The following is a 21,034-nucleotide window of genomic DNA, read 5'->3' as shown; positions in this document are numbered from 1 at the left end:
ATAATGTGCAGCGGTATCAGAATACTAAAGTCTGGTTTTCAGTTGCACATTAAAAGAAAAAGTAATAAGTACTATTGTAGATACTCTTTTGTGTTTCAGTAAGATTTTTAAGTTTCTTCTGAAATTGAAAGCATGCATTAAACCAACTTTCTTTAGTGTGTATTCATTTAGATCAATTAAAACTGCCACTTTTATGTTAACACAATAATAGTGGAACATTTGCAACGTATTTCTTGAGGTCTAAACAGTAAGAAACAAATTCATGCAATGACAGTAGTAGCCTTAAGCAAATGTCTTAAGAACCACTTGTTATTTAACATTGATTGAGTGGCTTAAGAAGGTAATTAGATACATGTTTAAGAGTCTTAATTTAATGAACTGCACCACCAATATTTCCCCAAGCACAAGCTTGGGCATTTTTCTAGCATTGTTTAACTGGAAGCTTTTCACTTGAAGAGGTAAAACCAACTGTGCATCCTAGTCAGGTCATGATAGCATTCCATAGCATCCCACAATTACAAAGCATGTTGTTTAGCCATGGAAAGTTTGGCCAAACCAGAATAAATCAATTTCTAAAAATAAAATTAAGAAGTAGAGCACTGACTTTGGCCACCCAAGATGAGGATGCCTTAAGACAGCCTTTCCCAAGTTAGTACCTTCCAGATGTGTTCTCATATCCCCAATGACCATTGCAAGTTGTTGTGTCCATTCCCTAACCATATGACTTTTCTCCACCCACTAGCATGAATAAAACATGGTAATATGCAAAACCAGCACTGTAATTGAAAAAAAAAAGCTGATTTCATAGTGTACCACAATATATTAACATCAAATCAAAGCTATTTCCCAATATTCTCTAGAAAAATGGTTTTTGCTTACCTCGCCTGTAGATTGAAACGAACAAAACATCAACCATGCATTCTGCAGTGTGCAATCAGCTGTTGGAAAAAGAAAATTACCCATAAATAAGTATGTGTTTTAAGAGTTAACTTTTTAAAAACATCAGACAGCAAAGATGCATGAAAGATATACTGTATGTATGAAACTCACTAGCAGCTTTTGGTCTGAAAGTCTGATACCAAGAGTAAATGGGAACAGGCCTTTTTCACTGCAGGCTATTGGGGGGGAGGGTAGGTTGAAACCCTTCTATCTCAGGTGACTAAAAAGATGGTAAAATGGTAGAACTGCATATGCATACTGTATACACATATATAATGTATATATTGTAGGAAGACCCATGCACAGGAAGACAAGCAACTGGCAATTACTCTCCTGGAACACAGCGGCACAGATATTGTTCAGTGGGAGAACATAGTAGCCTATAGAACTATTCCCAAAATAAATGATAATGCTATTATATTAATTATGGGCTAACAGATACAAAACAACTGAATCAGTTTAAAAATGCATTGACCGAGCAAAAGGTTCTCAATGTAAAATGCAGTAGAATAAATTAGTCTCTGCAGCCTTTCCAAAATGCAGATATGGTAACAAATTCCACTATCTTCATACTAATATCAAACCCCACTGCTCTCATATCTCCTCAGTACCTCTGAACATACTGAAACAAATAGCAAAATATCAAATGTTGACTGCAGTGCACAGAAAGATTCATATAAGAGAAGGCAATCTTCCAGATAATCGGGACATTTTAAGCCTTATACGTAATAACCAGCACTTTTTGTGCTAAGACAAGTGAAAAATATTAGTATAATATGTTCTAAGAAATGAATACAGAAACCACTGTAGCCATTGTAGTATACAGGCTGGAATTTCTGGAAACTCTTGAAGGACAGTCCACTGCAGTAGCCCCATCTAGATGTGAACAGGACAGCAATTAGATCCTTATGAAAAAGGGCCCAGCAGGCACGCAAGTCAAAACTCCTAACCGAAATCAGTTCCTCTATGGACCAACTCTTGTACCTAAATAATGATTCAGGACTTTCATACTTTTTTTGGTATTACAAGAACCAGAGAGAATAAGCCAGGCATTCTCTGCATGTAACCAATTCCAAATTGCCCTTGGCTCCAGGCAGACATTAAACAATACAGTGAACAAGCAGACTCTTTAAAGTTAAAGGAATGTATATCCTGTCTTTTTTCTGTTAGGATTGAATATATACCCCAAATATCTACACTTTAAAAATGATCATTTTTAGACATTTCAGCATTGTAATATCACAGTTCCCCCCCTCTCAAAAAGATTGTTCCTATTATTGATTCAGTATTCCTTCAAGTAAGCCTTCCTTGTTCACATTTTTAAATTCCAATTACATAGACTATTTGCAGTGGGAAAAAAGGCAATTCTGCATCAGTTGCCTAGATTGATTATTTGCTTAATATCTTTCAATGAATTATTACTTCCAAGTCAGTAGCTGATAACTGAACAAGGGGCTTAAGAACAAAAAATGTTGGGTGTGTGGAGTATTTGAGTAGAAAGGTGAGATATAAATCGGTCAATAAGTTCTGCCCATAAAGTTTTAAGGATAGCAAAGAAAATCATCAGATTATAACTACCTCTTTCATTTTACAGGCATTTTCTAGCCATTGTTATAATTGATCTAAACCATATGAGCATCTATCCATGCAAGCAACCAACCACACAGAGATGATGTGGTTTGAAGCCATGATTTTAACCATGCTGCAAGTATAACATAAGTTGAAATATAAATTGGGAGGGATTTCCCCACAAAACAAACAACAGCTGTAGAAGAGGTATTTTCCTCTGAAGGTCAAGAAGGTTAGAAAGGAATAAATTCCCTCCACATGCCCTGACCCTGTTAATTACCACATTCCTCCAGTAGAACTTTTGAATTATAATGTAAAGACATTATTTTTTATCTTTGCTGTATGTCTACTATTCTGTCCCTCTTTATTACAGCTGAACAAAGTGGGTCTGCTTTGTGGAGCCACCTCAACTCCATGTCACAGAAAACATAGCTCCACCTCAATACCCACAACTGCTTTACCCATCCAGTTTGTTTTGACCAAAATGTCTTCACATCCTGGATACCTCTTTGAAGAGGTGCTTCATCAAAGTTTTAACAAAAGCAAAGCACCCTTTCAAATATTCACATAGGCTAACTAATGAACCTGAAAAGGAAATCATAAGGTTTACCCATGTACAGCTGTATGATTACACCTTGACAATTTGCTTTCCATAGTAATTGGGATGGAGAATTTAGGTTTGTATTGAATTTGGGACTGAGTGATCTTCAATACCCTGGGCAACTGAGAAGGTCTGACCATATCAAGAAAAGCTGGACTTTTCTGTTGTATTTCTGTTGTTCCACATATCATTCTTATACTTCTGTTTTAGTATCTGAGTCTTGCTTATTAATTTTTTACATCAGAATGTGTTGAATTCATTATATTGTTCTGCACTTGTGGAAAAAGATTGGAAGATCTCAAAAAGAACCAAAACTTTTTTTTTCTTTGCTCATCTTTGGGACACTTTTAACTGAAGAAAAGAAGTGTCTAACAGTTTGTTTGTTTTCTTTAAAATACACCCCTTTAGAATTAAAGAAAAACCTTGAGTATTTGTTAAAGTGAAATGCCTATTTTTGTTGTTATTGCCTAATGTATTAGACTTGTACCTATGCTCTCATTCATTAGAACATAGTTAATGGCAGAGAGTTGCTATGGGTAAGACATCCTTCTCAGTGAACCAGTAGTGCAGAGAAGATGCGAGTGCCTTGCACTGCTCCATTAGAGTTTTGGAGATGTTATCAATAACTATAACTCACAAGCATTTTTGTAATAGATTCATTCCTGCATGCAATAATCTATACAGGTACATACTATAGATCAGAGTCAGCATTGTTGGGCATCTGACAAGGCTCATACCTCAAAGGAAGTCCCACTTCAGAGTTACTATCCTGCTCTATCATTACCCTTGTGTTTCTTTTCTTTTACCTGTCCACTCCAATTATGGAGTAATTATATGTAGTGTGGAAGAGGAACTTCAGCATCCACCTGTCTTGCCTTCTTAGAGGAAATCATGCAAACTGGGGAAATGGAAAATAAATAAGCCAGGTGGATAGTACCGAAGACATCTCAGAGACTGCAAAATGTGGAGCCAATCTTGCCATCCCATTCATTGGAGCCATGATTCCACAAGGATCTAATATTTCTGAGCAGCAAAGTGATCAATATCATGATTTAATGCACTTTATCTAAAATGTGTATCCAGATACTATACAAATCTACTGTAGTAATATGATTATTTTTTGTCCTAACTTCTGAAACTGGAAATAATGCTCTTTTAGCAACAATGAGAAAAGCTTAACTGGCACACAGAAAGTCAATACATTTTAATAAGCTCAGAAGCATGTTGTTCTTCCAGAAATTATAAAGGTTGGCTTCTTTAAAAATCATGAAACTATAACTATCTTTTTGTCAATCCAAGCAATCTATTACTTGCAGACTCTCCAGAATTGTGGCATTTCTCATTCTTCAGTAGTATATTAACCCATCCAGGTGCTACAATTAAATTATTCTAAAATGGTATATGGAAATGTTATATTACAATTATGAGATAAACTTTCAGTGATGTACTGGACTACAATTCATTAGATGTGCTGGACTACAATTCCAGTAATCCTAGACTACTGGCCAGTATAACTGATGTTTATAGGAATTGTACCCTAAAATGTCTGGAGGATATGAATTGCCAGTCCCCAGTTTAAAGCTTCATGATACATCGTCTCCCTGCCTTGGCAGTGCTTCTTCTTGGACAGTTCTTAAATAGGCAACAACCCAGGGGGCAAAATGCTCTGAAGTCATTTGTTATCACTGTCAGACATCAGCACTTCAGACAGAGTGATAAAGATTAATAGAGCTATGCATTTTATATATCTTCACTAAATGCTTTCAGGACTATATGAATATTCTACTCCATATTAAGCAAGGAGAATTTTTATAGTTTTAATTAATCAAAATAATGGGGTGCAAGTCCTGCTGAATCCAGTGGGGCTTATTTTCAAGTAAACATGCACAATGATAAGGCAGGCAATATGCAACTCCCTGTATGCTTAACTGTGACCCTCCCATGGCCCAACATTATAAACCAAGCTACAATAAATAGGCAGTAAGTATGGTTTACTAATTAAGAATTGTAAACCATACTTACTGCCTATTTATAGCTTTACAATTTTAATGAATTTTGATCTCATAGAAACATACTAAAGAAAAGGAAAAGGATTCTGTGTTTCCTTGCATAGAACAGGAAAGGACCATTTCAAGTCCAACTTCCTTGCTATAGTCAAATATCCAGATTAAAGATCCTTGATGGTTGTCAGTGTTTGCTTGAACATGGGAGCTCATCAACTCAACCATCTCCCTTGGTAAAGGGTTCTGCTGTTGAACTACTTTTACTGTTAGGAAGCATTTACAGTATAAAGCACAGTGATTTCTTGTTAGTAGGCAGAGTATTGTAAAGGAAGTTACTGATGAGGCATGAAAAATTAGTGATTTATCAATCAAAAATAGTTTCTTAACACAATCAGTGCATAATACTGGGTTGTGAAGGCTTTGAATTGATTGTGAAATAAACAATGAAAGTGTAAGTAAAGGGGAGGAGGGTAAGATGCAGGTGATTGCTTAACATCAGTAAGCTTATTAAAAGTCATGCTCACCTATGCTAAGGAGTAGGCCAAATATTGGGTCCAAATCTCAAAACATCTCATTCATGCTGTTTTAAGCTTAAATGAATTTCACCTGTTAAAGCCATATCATTAGTGAAATGTTCTTACCCCTACTATGAAACCTTTTTCAGGATCCACCCCCAATCTAGTAACCTAGGGGGATGGGACAGCATAAATGCCTGAAAATTCTAAGTGTTGTTGTTCTAACCTATCTATAGGCTGGGAAAAGCTACTCTGTAGTTTATTACTGTTGTATTTCCCTCCACTGCAACAAGAGGGGTAAGCAGCATATTGAGAACAAAGGTATTTTGACCTACCCTGAATACTAACACCATCCTATCTTCTTGGATTCCTTTGACATATTTGTAACATGTTGACTAAGCATCAGGGATGATGATATTGCTTCTGCTATAGTCAGATCACAAACCTAGCTCTTACAGCATAGTATGCAGTAAATCCAAGGATAAATCCCTGGGTATCAAGAAGTCATTCTTTTATTTTCAGAACCATGAGAAATCAGAACAAATAATCCAGTTTAATATGGTAATAATATAACAGGATCCAGTATCACACAAGCAGACTTGCACGAGCATGAGGCGTTTTTAATCTACCTAATGCTGCACATTGTCAAAATCTATTCTAGAAGGATGAAAGATCATCTGCAGACTCAGAGGGCACGGGAGCCGAAATCAATTTGCCTAGCTTCACTAGGAAAAGCATGTAACTGGACAACAACCAATATATCCAATTGCCACCCAGTAATAATATAAACAAGCAAAGTTTGATCTGCTTAGACAACTATTTGATTCTGACTATGCAAGTCTCAAAACGTTGATAATAAAGCCTCTAAAATCCTTTGTAAAAGACGACTTAGTAAGAACAGTATTTGAAAATGATTCAAAAATCATTCTTTCCATGGTTGTCTAACTTCCTTTAAGAGCTTTGGTTTATAATACCTTCCATATTTGAAAATATTGTGCTACTACATTTCAGTGTGTTTCACAATCTGTTTTCATTGATCCTTGCTCAGAGTGAAAACCATAATTTGATATAATTATTCTCCCAATATTTGCTACTATTTCAAAGGAGCCAGTAATTTCTTCTCAAGTTCTCTGGGGCAACTCAGACACTTGGCAAGATGAGATGATGTGTCTGGATCACTGGTTTAGCACATTTTAAAAGTATGTTTTAAAAAGTACATATACTTTTTTAAATTATTCAGCAAGAATTACACATACTAATAAAAAGCTAAAATTATGATAAGTAGAACAGGCTCACCTACCTTGACTATGAAGTGCCAAAAGGAGAAATGCTCTGCCAAGTAATAAACTAACACACAATTAAGTGAATCTACATCAAAGTACCTTCTGCCTCAAACAAGTTATTGCATTCTTTGCCATTTGCCTGACATTAAGGTGTGGGGTGGGGGAGAAATGAGCTGGGTTAAAGCAAATACTACTATTTGGTTCAATGAAATTACATTTCTGCATCTGAGCAAAAGTGGGGATTGTCAGAATGTAAATCCTAAGCAAGCAAATAAAGGCTTGTATTTGTTCAATTCAACTCTTCCCAAACATGCCTGTGATCACTCCATTATTCATAGCCCATCATTCCTCAGTCCAAGAAATTTGTTTTCACAGCATCAGCGTCAGCTATTTCTATTTAGTGTTGAGGAGGAAAGTAAACCTCATAAAGTCTGGAAAACTTCTACTTCTCAGTGCTGTGCTAGATGGGCTATGATCTGACTATGTATAAAGCTTCCTGGTAACCTAGAAAAACCAGGGTGCTACAGCTCAGTAGGCGAGTACTCACTCTGCTCACAAAAGCTCAATTTTTGGCATTTCCAGATAGGAGTAGTTAAAGATTCCCTCTAAAACATGCCAATACTGAGTCTGTGCTACCCTCCAATATGCTATGCCATGGTTTACTAAGTAACCACTATTGGTTAGGTTCACACCACAGTTCATGCAACATGCTTGGCTACAAAAAAACTACATTTTGTCTGAGCAGGTTATGTGAATCCAGCCAGTATAAGGCAATTTCCTATGTTCTTAACTCATCTAAAACCATTTAATAAGCTTAGCAGTGTTTTGACACTTTTCTGGTCCAAATTTGGCTCTTTAGCCATTCAGCATAAAAGCTTTTGACTTGTCTGGTTATATCCAACTTTTCATAAAAAAAAAAAAAAAGGATCATACTTCAAAACTAAGAAAGAGAAATTGAAATTGGAAGCTCTTTTTGCATACTGGCAGCTCTGCCAACCGCAACTGGTTCTCCCTAGCACTTGAGAATATTTTCCTTATTCTTCAAATAATCTAATATTGCAGCATCCTTTAAGCTCTCTGAATAGTTTTACAGCTGTTAAGTTACTAATGGGAACTTCATGTGTTTGTGCCCAGCATAAGTGCTGTCAGGAAGGAACCAAATGTCAACCAGAGGTATGCAGCAGTAGCCATAAATATTCCTTTGAACATTTACCATCTGGAACCCTAGATTACAGCTTGACAAAGAACTGGACTAGCTTAAGGGCATTTTTTCCCTCCCTCTCTTTTAAAGAAGTCCCATCAGGTCAATGATGTGAAAATATGGTTTCATGTTGTTGCTCAGTTTCTTCTCCTGTGTCTTGTTAAACAGAAATATAGGCATCCAGCTTGCTGGAAGTTGTGAAGAATATTATAAGGCTGCAATCGTTGGCACACTTAGCACCAGATACATACCATCACATTTCCTGCCTAGATTTGCATACTGTGCTATGCCATGGTGGATTTTTCTCAGTTTGGACTTTGTATATTTTACAAACCTAGCTACCACATGCTATAAAGTGTGGGTTCTAGTATAGGTTGTGTTTGCACAACATGCTAGCTCACAGTTAAATGACCATGATTGACAAATTAACTGCAGAAGACAGTGACTCATTACTAGCCACACTGATCCACAAACTAAGCAGTCATGTTTTAGCCTAGTGTGTTGGGTAAACCCAGCCAAACATAGTTTTTTTCAACAGAATGTGTTTTAAAAAACCCATGCCTTAGCACATGCAGTAAAAGGTGGACTCACCTCTGAAATAAACGGCACAACATCAGGTTATACTTCAGTTGTCTGGAATATAGCTAGAAAGCAAGAAGCAGTTACATTGTATCAGCACACAAACTGCAAATTGGTAATCTCACCATTCTTGCCCTTGTTTTAATAGTGAGGTTATCAAATTCTAAATTTTCATCACATTTAGGCTGCTTGAGAACCATTTACTATGTTTTTGTATATTTCTCATGGATGGCATGGAATGGTGTATTTGCACATTTGCAAGTGGTTGTCTTGACATCCTTAATATATGGAAAAGTTTCCACCACATCTTTGAGTAGAGTAGAAAACTTTTAGTCATTTAAGTCTCAGACTAATTAGCAGTTCCCAAATACTATATATATATATATATATATATATATATATATATATACACACATACATACATACACACACACACACACATACACAGACACACACACACACACACATACTGCTGAAGCGGTTATTTTTAAGGATGTTTTCTTGCAGAGGCATGCACCAAAAATGAGAGCTGCCAAATACATTGGGGAGGGGTACTGACATATCAATGTTCACCTTTAAATGGCTTTATGGGGATTTGACACTTGGGATAGTCAAATGCCAGAATCACAGAACATTCATCAGACCCTTCTCCCATAGTCAACTTGCTCAAATAATTTTTCAGAAAGTACACCCACTTTAGCATATCATGCTAAAAATCCTACCTACAAAGACAGAGAGAGGTGATGGGCTTTCTTCTGTATTCATGGGAGAAAGCAATATTTCATGTGTCATAAGAAATGGAGGAATTATATACATTCATCTTTGAAATACTTTTTTTAGAATTATCATTTAGCAACAGATTCACACATACACTGGCTTTCACATTCATGCCTGCTGTCATTCCAACCTGCCCAATTAGCAAAGCTGAGATTTCTGCTTAAGTAGGCAAGTCGCTCCTTTCACCTCCTAGATCCTATGCATTTGCCTGTTTAAAGAGCCAGGCAATGCAAGATGCAGTATTAGAACACCTTGAGAGAAATCAACCCAGGATTGCATCCATGTCCAATTAGATTTCTGCTTCTTTTCTTCTCCACATTAAAAAAACAAACTTTCAAATTTAATGAGCACTTCAGATCTATAAATGCTGCTTAGGATCTATAAATTCAGCTAGGCTTTAATGTTCCGTTATGATGATGCTACTTAGTTTTCAGCGACTCGTAAAACTTTCGCAAACAGATCTGTATATGAATCACATCCAACTGCTCTGCCGCAGATGCGCGGGGAGCTTCGCCACGCTGCTGGGCGGCTGCTGTCTTCTGCCTCTCCCTCCCTCCCTCCCTTTACTTGGAAAATCCACGCGGAAGCTCTGCCAAGACACCGGCATCCCCCCCTCCCAGCCCAGCCCTTGGTTTTTCTTTCCCACGAGGAACGCCCCCCCCCCTCCCGCCAGAAGTCAAAGGAGAAACGCGCGCTGCTCTATTGGCAATTTCAGCAGCCCGTTATATTATCCTTTCTCCAAAAAGGAGTCTCCCCCGAAAAAATATATGACTGGGGATAACTCGCTTTTGAAAAATACGTGCAGGCAGGCAGTCGGAAGATGTACCGTAACAAGACCAGGTGGCAAAGTGAACTTTTTTCGCATCAGAATGCTCAGAAACCAGAGAGCTCAGCCGGGAAGCGTGTGCACGCGGGAGACACGCGTCCTCCACCCTCCCCGCTCCTGCCCGCGGCGCGAGAGCTTTCTTAATCGACACCTTCCGAAGCGTGACCTCGAGCCGTATCGCGGAGCGTGTTTAGTCTGCGGGGACAGGCAGGCATCTCAGGCTGCGCGCAAGATCTTATCGGCCAGCTCTCCCACAGCGGCACTGAGAAGGCGACCAGAGCCGCGGGTTTGACAAGTGGACCACGCGCGCGTCCCATTCAAACCGGAGGGGGGGGGGGGAGGGGGGAAAAGAAAGGGGAGACTCGTTCGGCGGCCTCTTCGCCCCTTTACCTGGAGAATGTCTGCTGCTTTCTGTGGGGGAAAGGCGCCCTCTTTCGCGCCCACTCTTTCCCCCAGGCGACGGAAAACAAAAAGGCACCTTGGCTGCTTAAGTTGGGAAGAGGAGACCACACAGCTCCGGCTCGGCAGCCCTTGGCTCCACTAATCCCCACTCGAACGCGATGACACGCTAACCCCAACCATCTGTTGAAACACGTCCTCGACCCTCTCGGCGCGGCGCTGTGTCAAGACGCGGCTGCCCAATCGCCGGCGCTGGGTGGCTCCGGAGGCGAGGTGGTGGGGGGGGGGGGTGCGAGGGCGCGAGAGAAACAAAACAGGCTGGAGATCGGAGCGCGCACTCCGCAAGTAACCTGAGAGTTGCCGAAAGAAAAGGCGGCTGTTAAAAAGAAAGTGGGCGGGTTAGTGGGCAAGGTAGAGGGGAGGGGAGGGGAGGGGAGGGGAGCCCGCCTCCCGCTGCTGGGGCGGTCGGCGGTGACGTGGTGGCGTCTCCCCATTTCTTGCATTCCCCAAGGACTCGCCGTGTGCGTTGCACGCGAGAAAGAGAGCGCGCAATCCTCGGGCTGTGGGGATGTGCGGGAAGCGTATTGAGAAAGGGTGGGGGGTCGTTCAATGAAAAAGGAAGTGAAGATCAGGAGAAGAACCTGAGCGAACATTACCGTGCTGCTCTTTTGCGTTAACCAGGGATATTAGCGTTTTAAAAAAACCCTTCCCTGCAAGACCATGGGCGATGCGTCCTGCTCTTCCAGGCGAAAAGGGGGAGAATCAAATCGGTTCCCTGCCCTGTATACAGGTGTAAATTCAACGTAAGGCGTTCCCATGCATCCCTTTTTCGTAGGATAAGCGTTCCTGAACTCAAGAGGGTTTGTTTTTGAGATCAGTTTACAGCATTGCTCTGGGCATTCATTGTACCAACAAGGAGTTTTATCTGAAGGGTCAACCAGTCGTAATACTGGCACTTAAGCAAACCATCTAAGTCAGCTCTCTCTAGTGGTTAAGGCACTGGATTGGAAATGGGAAAACTGTGTTCTAGTCCCCCTTGGGAAGAAAAGCTGTCTGGGTGACTTTGGGCCCATCTCTCTCAGTCCTAGGGACAAGGCAATGACAAACCACTTTTGAGAATGTTACCAAAAAAACTGCAAGGACTTGTCCATGTAGTTGTAAAAAGGCAAGACTTACACGAGGGCACAGAAATAAATAAAATAACATTCCAGGAAATTTACTATTGCATACTTTTGTGCTGGACTGCAGCTCATGGTATTTATCTGTAAAGCAGACCTAATCATCACAATAAAGAGTTAGAAACTGTGCATTCTAAAATCAGTAAACCAACAGGATCCTTTTGACATGCTGTCAAATACTGTAGCCCAGTGTGGAAAAATGATTTTTTTTTTTAAAGGCTGTGGGTTTTTCTTTTAAATGTATTCTAAAGTGTCTAACTTAACACTTGGGTTAAATCTGCATTTCACATGATGGTAACTGTTGAATTTCTTTGAACTGGAGAATTCTAAAAAGAGAACTGTCATTAAAAGTGCAAATCTAAACTTGTAAATGTTATCTGTTTTAAGTGCTCTGTGCACATTTTTTTTTTTTAATGTAGAGAAATTGATTTGGTTTGCTTGATTTGTAAAATCAATGTGTGTCAATAGAAAATATTTTAGACTCACCAAAGCTACTTCATTTCATAAAACATTAAGGAAGGTATGTTTTGTGCCAGATCACTAAATGATATGTAAATGAAGAAAATGAATCGTTCCTGATTTGCTTTTATTTCTTCCCAGAAGTGATGCGACCTCTGTTTCAGCCTGTTAAATAGCAGCGCTTTCACAGATGCTGTATAGACTAAGATGCAGTCTTACTGTAATCTTAATTTTATCTTCTAATAATACAATCTTATTAATCTAAACTCAGATAAACAAGGAACTGGACAATATTTTCAAGAAAGCTTAGCGGCAAGGTCATGTTGAAACTATTTTTTGGGTAGTGTAAAAAAGTGCCAATTAATGCTATGAGACAAGCTTTCTTTTTATTTCATTTCTTACTAGAATGTGGTCTGGAAAGATTCTGAGTAACCTTGTCCATTTGGAAAATCCTTGAGGCACTTTTAAAACTAGTTTGTTTTATATTTGCTTGAATATTCTAGTTTGTTTTTGCTCTTGAGTACCAAATGTAAGAACCTGTGAAAATACAGACTTCAGTTTCACCTCTATCCCATCAGTAGCACTACATCTAAAGTGTATACTACTCAGAGAATATCTAAATTCTACAAATACTGCAAACAACCATTAAAAGCCAGGTGGAATTAAAGAGATGGAATGAGTAAAAAAAAAAAAAAGCTTTTATTTGCATACTGAAATAATTAAGATACTACTGTTAAATTGTCTCTGAATTAGTTGGGTATAAATTGTGAAAAAGCTGTAAGTTACTCTCTCTGTACTAGAGACAGAACGGAGCTTAGATAATGCCTATATACTAACAGCAAGGGGACATGGGCCTTTCACCTTGCTGACTTGGTTCTAACACATTTCGAAGATGCCAGATTGGAAGAGACTGGAGTAAAATGCCCTATTTTGGGGATCCAAATACCTGCTCCAAAATCTCATGCTGCTTCAAAAGATCTTTTAAGCAGACTGTGGTGTCAGAGTTAGTTCCTATATTCATGTTCTGCACTTGAAATCTATTGCATCTACTGAGTGGCATAAATGCACACACAATGTCTAAATGCACACACAATGTTTAAAAAGTCATAACATTCTACATAAGCAAACTGGGTCAGGGGCATCATATATTTGCATGTTTCCTAACTCCATGTTTTCTTCTCTTTTAGAGGTTTGGGCAGAGATTGTAATAACTGATTTAGTGAAACTACCCACCATAAATGGTGAAAGGAAAGGAAATCCTGGCCAGGTCAGAATGCCCTTATTCAGGTCAGATTTAAAACAAAATAAATAACACACTCAACAATAACAGGGTAACACTAAAGTGCAAGCTCCATTGTTGGCAAATTCACTGTTGTATGCTACCTTTTTCTAATGTTTTTCCCACAGTTAACATGCACTTTTAACTTGTCAGACCATTTAATTCTATGATTTAGGCTGCCAATACTACTACTTATACCGTATTGCCAAAATGCCTTTTTCTTTCACAAGAGGGAAGTATCAGTAAACTTGAGAACCCCCCACATTTTGCAGAAATGTAGTTAAATTCACTTGGGTGAGAAACTGGATGGGGAATCAGTGTTGTCACTCAGTGGCAGAGCATCTACTCTGCATGCAAATATTTATACTAGGTTCAGTTACTAGTATTATTTATTAGATTTATTGTTGCTGCAATCAAAGAGACTCTCAGCAGTTTACAACATCCATTAATACAAACTACATATTTTTGTACAACAAAACCAAATAATATAAGAAATACAACACACACAATAACAGATAATGTAACATATACTGTTAGCTCATATGTCAAAGGCTTCCCCAGAAAAGCTTAATTTTTAATAGCTATGGAAACCCAATGCTGTAGGGAAAGTTCAAGTTCCCAGGGAGAAGCTATTTCAAAGTGAAGAACGCCCCCCACCATCACTTTATGGATTGGGTGGGTTAAAACTAGTTGGAGGTAGTAGTCCTGCAAATACAGTGCCAAGGCATGTAATGCTTTCATGGTTAAAAACAACACTTTGAATTGCATCCAGAAGCAAATACTGTAGGGAGCCAATGCAGGGCCGGGTGCATGGATGTGTGCCAGTGAGCAGTCAGCTATCAAATATTGGACCAAATGAAGCTTCTGGATGCTCTTCAAAGGCAGCCTCATGAGCAACACACTGCAGTAGTCCACATAGGTGGAGATGAGGGCATAAGTTATGATTGCAAGATCCTCGTGATCCAAGTAGGGCTGCAACTCATGCACCAGTGGGCAAAGGTTGTCTATGTACCTGGCTATCCAGGGTCATGAGTCTAGAACCATTCCCAAGTTGTAGACCTGTTGTAGCAAAGGCTGTGCCACCCAATCAAGAATCAACACCAGGGAGGTCAAAGAGCCCAGGGAACAAACAGCAGCTCAGTATTGCTGAGTTGAACTTCTGCCTGGTTCATCCCATCCAAACCCTCACAGGCTCTGCACTTTGGTCAAGATATTGACAGCATCTTCAGATAGGGCTGGAAAAATATCTTGCCTGAATCTTGGACAAAGCAGTAAATCAGGATCTACTAGGCTCCATGTACCAAGGGTCTGAAGCTCAATCACACCCTTCATACCTCATCCCTTATGTTCATGGGATGAAATAGATCATTTCTGATAACAATAAATAAAGCTTTAAAAGAGCCACCACTGACATGAATAGCAGGGATTTTAAAAGAGTGTTTTATTGCTGGGAAGGGAAATTGTAATTGTTTCCTCCCCAAAATTTCAGTCACATCTTCAGATATTCCTTTTATCCCTTGAGCAGCAACTGAAATTTAATTTCTTCTTCATTTATATCACATGTGGAGAGCTTTAAACACTAGTTTCCTTGTATTGAAGGGCATCTGGAGAATTGATATGGGTGTGATTTTGAGCAAACACATTAGAAGCTGCATGTCTTCATAGGGGAAGGGTGACTTATGTTTAACTGGGGCCAAACTCACCACTGGCACACATCTCCTGATTTAAAAAGAAATGACAAACACTAGGTTGCTAGTTGTGCCACATAATTGGGGTAAAAGAGAAAAAATAACTGGTTGTCAAATGGTGTGGCTGGAATTCTACATAGTGGTGCTCTATATGGAAACATTTTCACCCAACTTGTACTTGTTAGCTCTAATATCCATGGTAACTGACAAGTGTTTGTAAGTCGTGTCTTAAGCACTTCTCATCTTGAGCTAGAACAATCCCTTATTTTCTGCCCTTTTACTTGAATCTTTTCATTAATTAAGGATCTGATAAACCTAAGCTCATTCACCTGGAGTGCTGAACTCTGAATAGATGTGAATAAGATTGGCCAGCGTAGACTTTAGATTTTTTGCATAATTACCCTGAAATAGGTTTTGCTAGGTTCAGTCCTGATTTCCCCTTATCACTGTGCATATAGGATTGCAAGCTACAAGGCCCTGCAACCCTCACAAAAGTTATGTTCAGCATAATCTAATAATCCTGTTATCCATTTGAATCTGAAGAACCAGAATGGCATTAGATTTGGTACATATGCAGACAAGCAAGCTTTACATCATCAGAGTATCATGTTGATATCTTGACAACAAGCTTCCAACTGCAAAAACAACATATTTAATACGAAAAAGATGCAAAGGCCTAGCTCTCTGGAAAAGGCTCTAATGCTGGGAAAGAAAGGAAAGGAAAGAGATGAAGAGGACGACTAGCAGCAAGGTGGATGGACTCAGTTACAGTGCCCATGAGTGCAGTGTTGGAAGGCCTGAAAGATCCAGTTAGGGACAGATTGTTATGGAGAAAATCTATCTATGTGGTTGCTAAGAATTAATACTGATTTGATGGCACATAAACAGTACTAAAAAGATACATTTCACCAACATAGCTGGTTTTATTATCTCACTAGATTCTTTCTTATTCATAAACATATTTAGTGACACATAGGTATTGAAGATTTCATTGTTGAACAGAGTCCCAAAATTAAAGCAAATATGAATCTCAGGAGTCAAAATAAAATGATTTGGGTCTTAATGTATCACTATTTACGCCTACGTATAACTCACCAGGTAAAAAGGGAATGGCGATGTCTGTTATTCTGAGATTTTTATTGCTCTTATTCACAAGGCACTTCTTCCCTCCCCCTCTCCTTTTAGTCGCTTTAGTCTTCTGCCTTTATTAGATAACTGCTTGTAGTAGTTCAGTGCTCAGAAGAAGATTTTTAAGCAGCCTTCTTCATGTGATGCTTTCCCAGTGTGTTGGGATGCATCTCCCAGAATTCCTGTTGGCCATGCAGATTGGGAATGCTGGGAATTATGTTCTCAACTTATCTAGAGGGAGACCAACTAGGAGAAGTTGACTCATAAGCAAATGCCATAGTGGCCTTGCCCAAAACTAATCAAGCAAATCTAATTTTGAGACCGTTTGGGGATTTTTGAGCTCCTTGAAGCTAACATGCAATAAATGTGCCAATACTATTCAAATCAACAAGACTGTTTTTCTTAAGATAAATAAGAGTGTCTCTTAAGTTAACAGTATCATGCAATATTATAAAAAATAAAAGAAGGGTTACTGTGCATTTTTGTGGCATGTACTTTTTCATTGAAGGGAACAAACTCTAGGTAACCATGTATAGCCAGGGAAGACAACCTGGAGCCCTCAGCCCTTCATTCAGCTTCAGCTGAATTTCAAACTTCCATTGCAATCCATATACATTCGTGGGAACAGGAATCTGACACTTCCTGTTTCAAATTATTACATGCTTAAAGCTGTCATGTTAAATATTTATGGTTTGGAAGAAAACATCATGTGTTCCAGTGCTTTATCCCAAACTCATGATAAACTCAGGTTTCATACTTAATTGTTTTGAGTATTCCAACATCCCCAGTTGACTTTTTTTTTAATCCAACAAACCATGAGGACTTCAAGAGTGAATTAACCAGTCCAGCAGCAGGCACAGGTTCCATGTCTGCTGCCATGCCTGGCAGTAAACAGTAAAAGATAGGGGAGGGTTACTTAAGTACATATTGCTGCCTGCCTGGTAATTAACTTTACTGCTGTATTTAAGGATTAATAGGTTGTAGTATAATATTGTCTTCTCTGTTCTTTCTGCACTGTTGTTTTTAACAGGTAAGTTGCCAAAAGTGAAATTATATATTGTATGTGTACAGATAATACTGCTATGCTGTTGAACTTTCAGTTGACAAAGGCAAAAGGTGTGCCTCATGCATGGCATTAGGATGAAACCTCAAGACAATAGCAAATAATGTGTGTTTTTGCTGCCCTTGTGTTGTCCATGGGTTCTATGGCTTTTTATGTCAGCATAACAGAGTGCAACCTGTTGCTTACATTGTTTCCTATAGGGATTTAAAAGCATTTTTCCAAATCATCTCCTTCACCAGCTTTTCTGCTGGGTAGATAGGAAGAAGCATTTGCATGGACTACCACCTCATAAACTTTTCTACTTACCTAAAGCAAAAAAAAAAAGGGGGGGGGAGCAAGGGGAGTTTGTTCCAATGAAAGATGCTTAGGATTACAAGCATGACTGTCTGAATTCTACATAGTTTCCAAGAGATCTGGGAAACATACTTCTAATCTCTAGAGTTGACTGTTTGTGGAGTTATATATTGAATATATTATTCTGAGTCAATCCACTGCAGGATGAAGGCCTCATTCCCTGAAGGCTATGGATCCTAATCTCCACACTGCTCCAGTTTGGGTTGGGTAAACTGATATTTTTCAACATTCCAGGAGAGTTATCTTTTCTCCAGGAGTTCTAGATAGCATATGTGGGGTATGGTGTGTCCAAAATTATTCAGTGAGTTTCCAGGGGTAAGGGTGAACTTGAACCTGGATTTTTTACAATCATAATCCAGCACTTTAACCACTAGACCATACTTTTTAGCCTATCTAGTTTGTCCCTGAAGGATATTATGACTGGGTTAAAACATATTAAGCCATAATATAATTTGTCTGGTTTTGATTTAAGAATGTTGTGTGAAATCAGCCACTGTGGTTCACAAACTATAGTTTAAAGCTTAGCATGTGGTGTGAGCTCAGCTAATTGCTGCTTATTCAATAAATATAGCTAAGCAAACTGTAGTTTAATGTGATCTTTTAAACATTTCTATATATTTCAAATATTTTTAGCATTCATAAACTGGTTGCAAGCATTTTGCCAACAATTAACATAATTGCTAATTATGTTACCGTTGGCATGCCCTGATGTTGTACCATATTATTTCAGATCAAGGTAGTAGCCTTGAAAACTAAATGCATGTGATGCTTTTATGGAAGAGTTCAGATATTTTAGTTCTCTGTACATGTGTAGTTTGCATCTTGTATTTTTATTGGCAACACTCCCACATGGTCTCATTGCCAAAAAAATGTATACAGAAAGCCTGCACAGTACTTAGTAATAAACACAGTAAAACTTATATCTGAGAATATACAGCTAAGACTGCATCAACAGAATACATGTTTCGGGTTCTCAAGTATCCCCACCTCCCACTTTCTTGCTCCTAAATTACTTTATTCAAGTTAAAAATCTGGGAGTGAGCCACAGAAAACATAGCAGAACTTTCTCTATACAATGGTTGACTTAAGACTAAAAGGACTTATGAGATCTAAGCGTTAAATGTGAATAAACCTCAAACAAATAATCAGAATGAAAACTTTCACATTAGCCAGATCTCACCATCTTTACTTCTTCCCAGCTCAGCCTGACATTAACCTGGCTCTGAAAACTGATGAACGTGAGGAGATATGAGTAATCCACAGACTTCCATATAATTTTTCCTTATCAACGTTCAGCCTCAATGTTTTCCCCTGAGCTTCCTTCTATTATTACACAGAGCTGAGGTACTACTTTCCTAAGAAAACAGTATGGAGGGCAGTTTTTCTCTGAATAGAAAGCGTGGGAATGCATATAATTTAATGCAACTTTTTTTTTCTGACCACTTAAAGGAAATGAACTTTCAAATCAAATCAAATCATTTATTATGGTCATAGACCAGGATAAGGATGGTGGGGTACAGTCATTTAAAAAGCATAGAAGATACATTAGAGTCTAAAAAAGATAATGAAAAGCTAGAAGATATAAAAATATATGTATTAAAACATAATATATATATATAAACAAGAGTCTAAAAGAATCTAAAAGGAAGAGTAGGAGCATTAGATGGGTGTGGGGGAACATAAAGTTTAGTATGTACTTTGCACAGTGGCAGTATCGTGGCCAAGATTAATTTGAGGCGTGATTATTGCTAATTGGAAACAGGAAATGAACTTTATTTCTGCTAACAATAGATGATTAAAATTTCATAGCACTTCAGAAACACAATGCAAATCTACCGTAAAATTGCAGGCATCTTCATTGGAAAAAAGTCCCATTCAGTTTCATGGAAGTTTACAACTCATGAGAGCATGTTTCAACTGTTTGGACCAGGTGATTGTAGCATGTTCAACAAACTGTGGTTAAAACAAATGATGAATTAGCATGATGTGAATCTCTCTTCTTACTGGCACTAATCCAGCATTATTCTATAATTTGATAAATATTTAACTTGATGGGAATGACATCTTGTTATTTTCTATTACACAAAGATAGATAGATGAGCAGACATTTTATATAGACAGTGCTTAATGTCATTCTATAATTCCTTATCAAAAATGAGCATGCAGAGAATTTATAGAATGGATTTTTTCAGCACCATGTTTGCTATCTTTTTTTGTGTACCTGCTCCTGTACCCTGAAATAGAGGGTCTGCACTAGCTAAAGAAACAGAGAAAAAGCTTGTTTTTGTACAATACTTTTATAAAATGTATTTAAAGAGGGAAGTCTTACCAGAAATTAATAATTTTTAAAATCATATCACAGAAAAATTGATCCAGAAGGGTTCTGACATGGAATAGGACCATAGGCCAATACAAACTAGTCAGTGCAGAAGTCCAACAGATGTAGTCATTTGGTGTTTTAAAGCAATCTAAGCTCTGTCTTGATTCTGTAGGCCTGGGAGGAAAAACACTGCAAGCAGCTTTCTCCGTGTTCTGAAATCTAGGAGGAAACTGTGCAGAGGATGACCCTTTGAACTGTCCTTTCTTTGTAGGCAAAAGTAGCACAATGCCACTGCTATGCACAGCCCCATTGCAATACATGTTGAAATGAAAGATCTGCAAGAAGCAGATGGGAAGCAGCTGCCTGAATACACTCATTGATCAGTAACCCTCTTTAACATATATATGCATGTATGTATGTATGTATGTATCTTTCTTAGATCTATCTAAAAGACTTTCGATTTCTCCAAAGCAAACTAGTCATGTTTAAACAACTGTCTGTTGTAGTACTTACCCAGCAGCATTTGTAGAGGTTGCGTTGTTCTTGATTTTCCATCTTAATCAGTTTCATAAGAACATAAGAAGAGCCACGCTGGACCAAAAGAGCTATTTAATACAGCACTCTGTTCCCATCATGTCCGGCCAGACACCTATTTGAAATTCAATTCAGAACATGAGCACAAGAGCATCTTTGTGCTTGTTTTCCCCAGCAACTGACTTTCAAATTTCTAATACTAAATATAATATATTTTTAATATAAGGCTGATCATACAGAAATTTATCTAATCCCCTTTTACAGCCAATTAAGTAAGCCAATTACTAAATTTTGTAGTAACAAATTCCATGGTTTCCATAGGCAATGTGCAAAATACCA

General features: G+C 38.4%; 1 protein-coding gene and 1 pseudogene across 3 annotated transcripts in view; one reads left to right on the top strand and one right to left on the bottom strand.

Annotated features, from left to right (window-relative positions):
• SULF1 (sulfatase 1) overlaps positions 1-11,004 on the bottom strand; it is a 123,234-nt gene extending 112,230 nt beyond the window's left edge. The window contains exons 1-3 of one of the 3 annotated variants that reach the window (XM_088130844.1): positions 10,684-11,004; positions 8,703-8,755; positions 880-938 (exon numbers count right to left, since the gene is read on the bottom strand). The gene's annotated coding sequence lies outside the window, so the exon portion shown is untranslated. The remainder of the gene's footprint in view (positions 1-879; positions 939-8,702; positions 8,756-10,683) is intronic. The other 2 variants (XM_088130842.1, XM_088130843.1) reach the window with 2 other exon arrangements.
• Positions 11,005-19,535: 8,531 nt separating this feature from the next.
• On the top strand, positions 19,536-19,661 carry LOC148213747 (U4 spliceosomal RNA; annotated as a pseudogene).
• Positions 19,662-21,034: the final 1,373 nt, after the last annotated feature.

This window comes from Python bivittatus, unplaced genomic scaffold (genome assembly GCF_059951505.1).
Source record: "Python bivittatus isolate LINGU-HERP-01145 unplaced genomic scaffold, Pbiv_v1 ctg000840_np1212, whole genome shotgun sequence".
Classification (NCBI taxonomy): domain Eukaryota; kingdom Metazoa; phylum Chordata; class Lepidosauria; order Squamata; family Pythonidae; genus Python; species Python bivittatus.
Note: the sequence above shows the minus strand (reverse complement) of the source record. Positions and strands in the feature narration are given on the sequence as shown.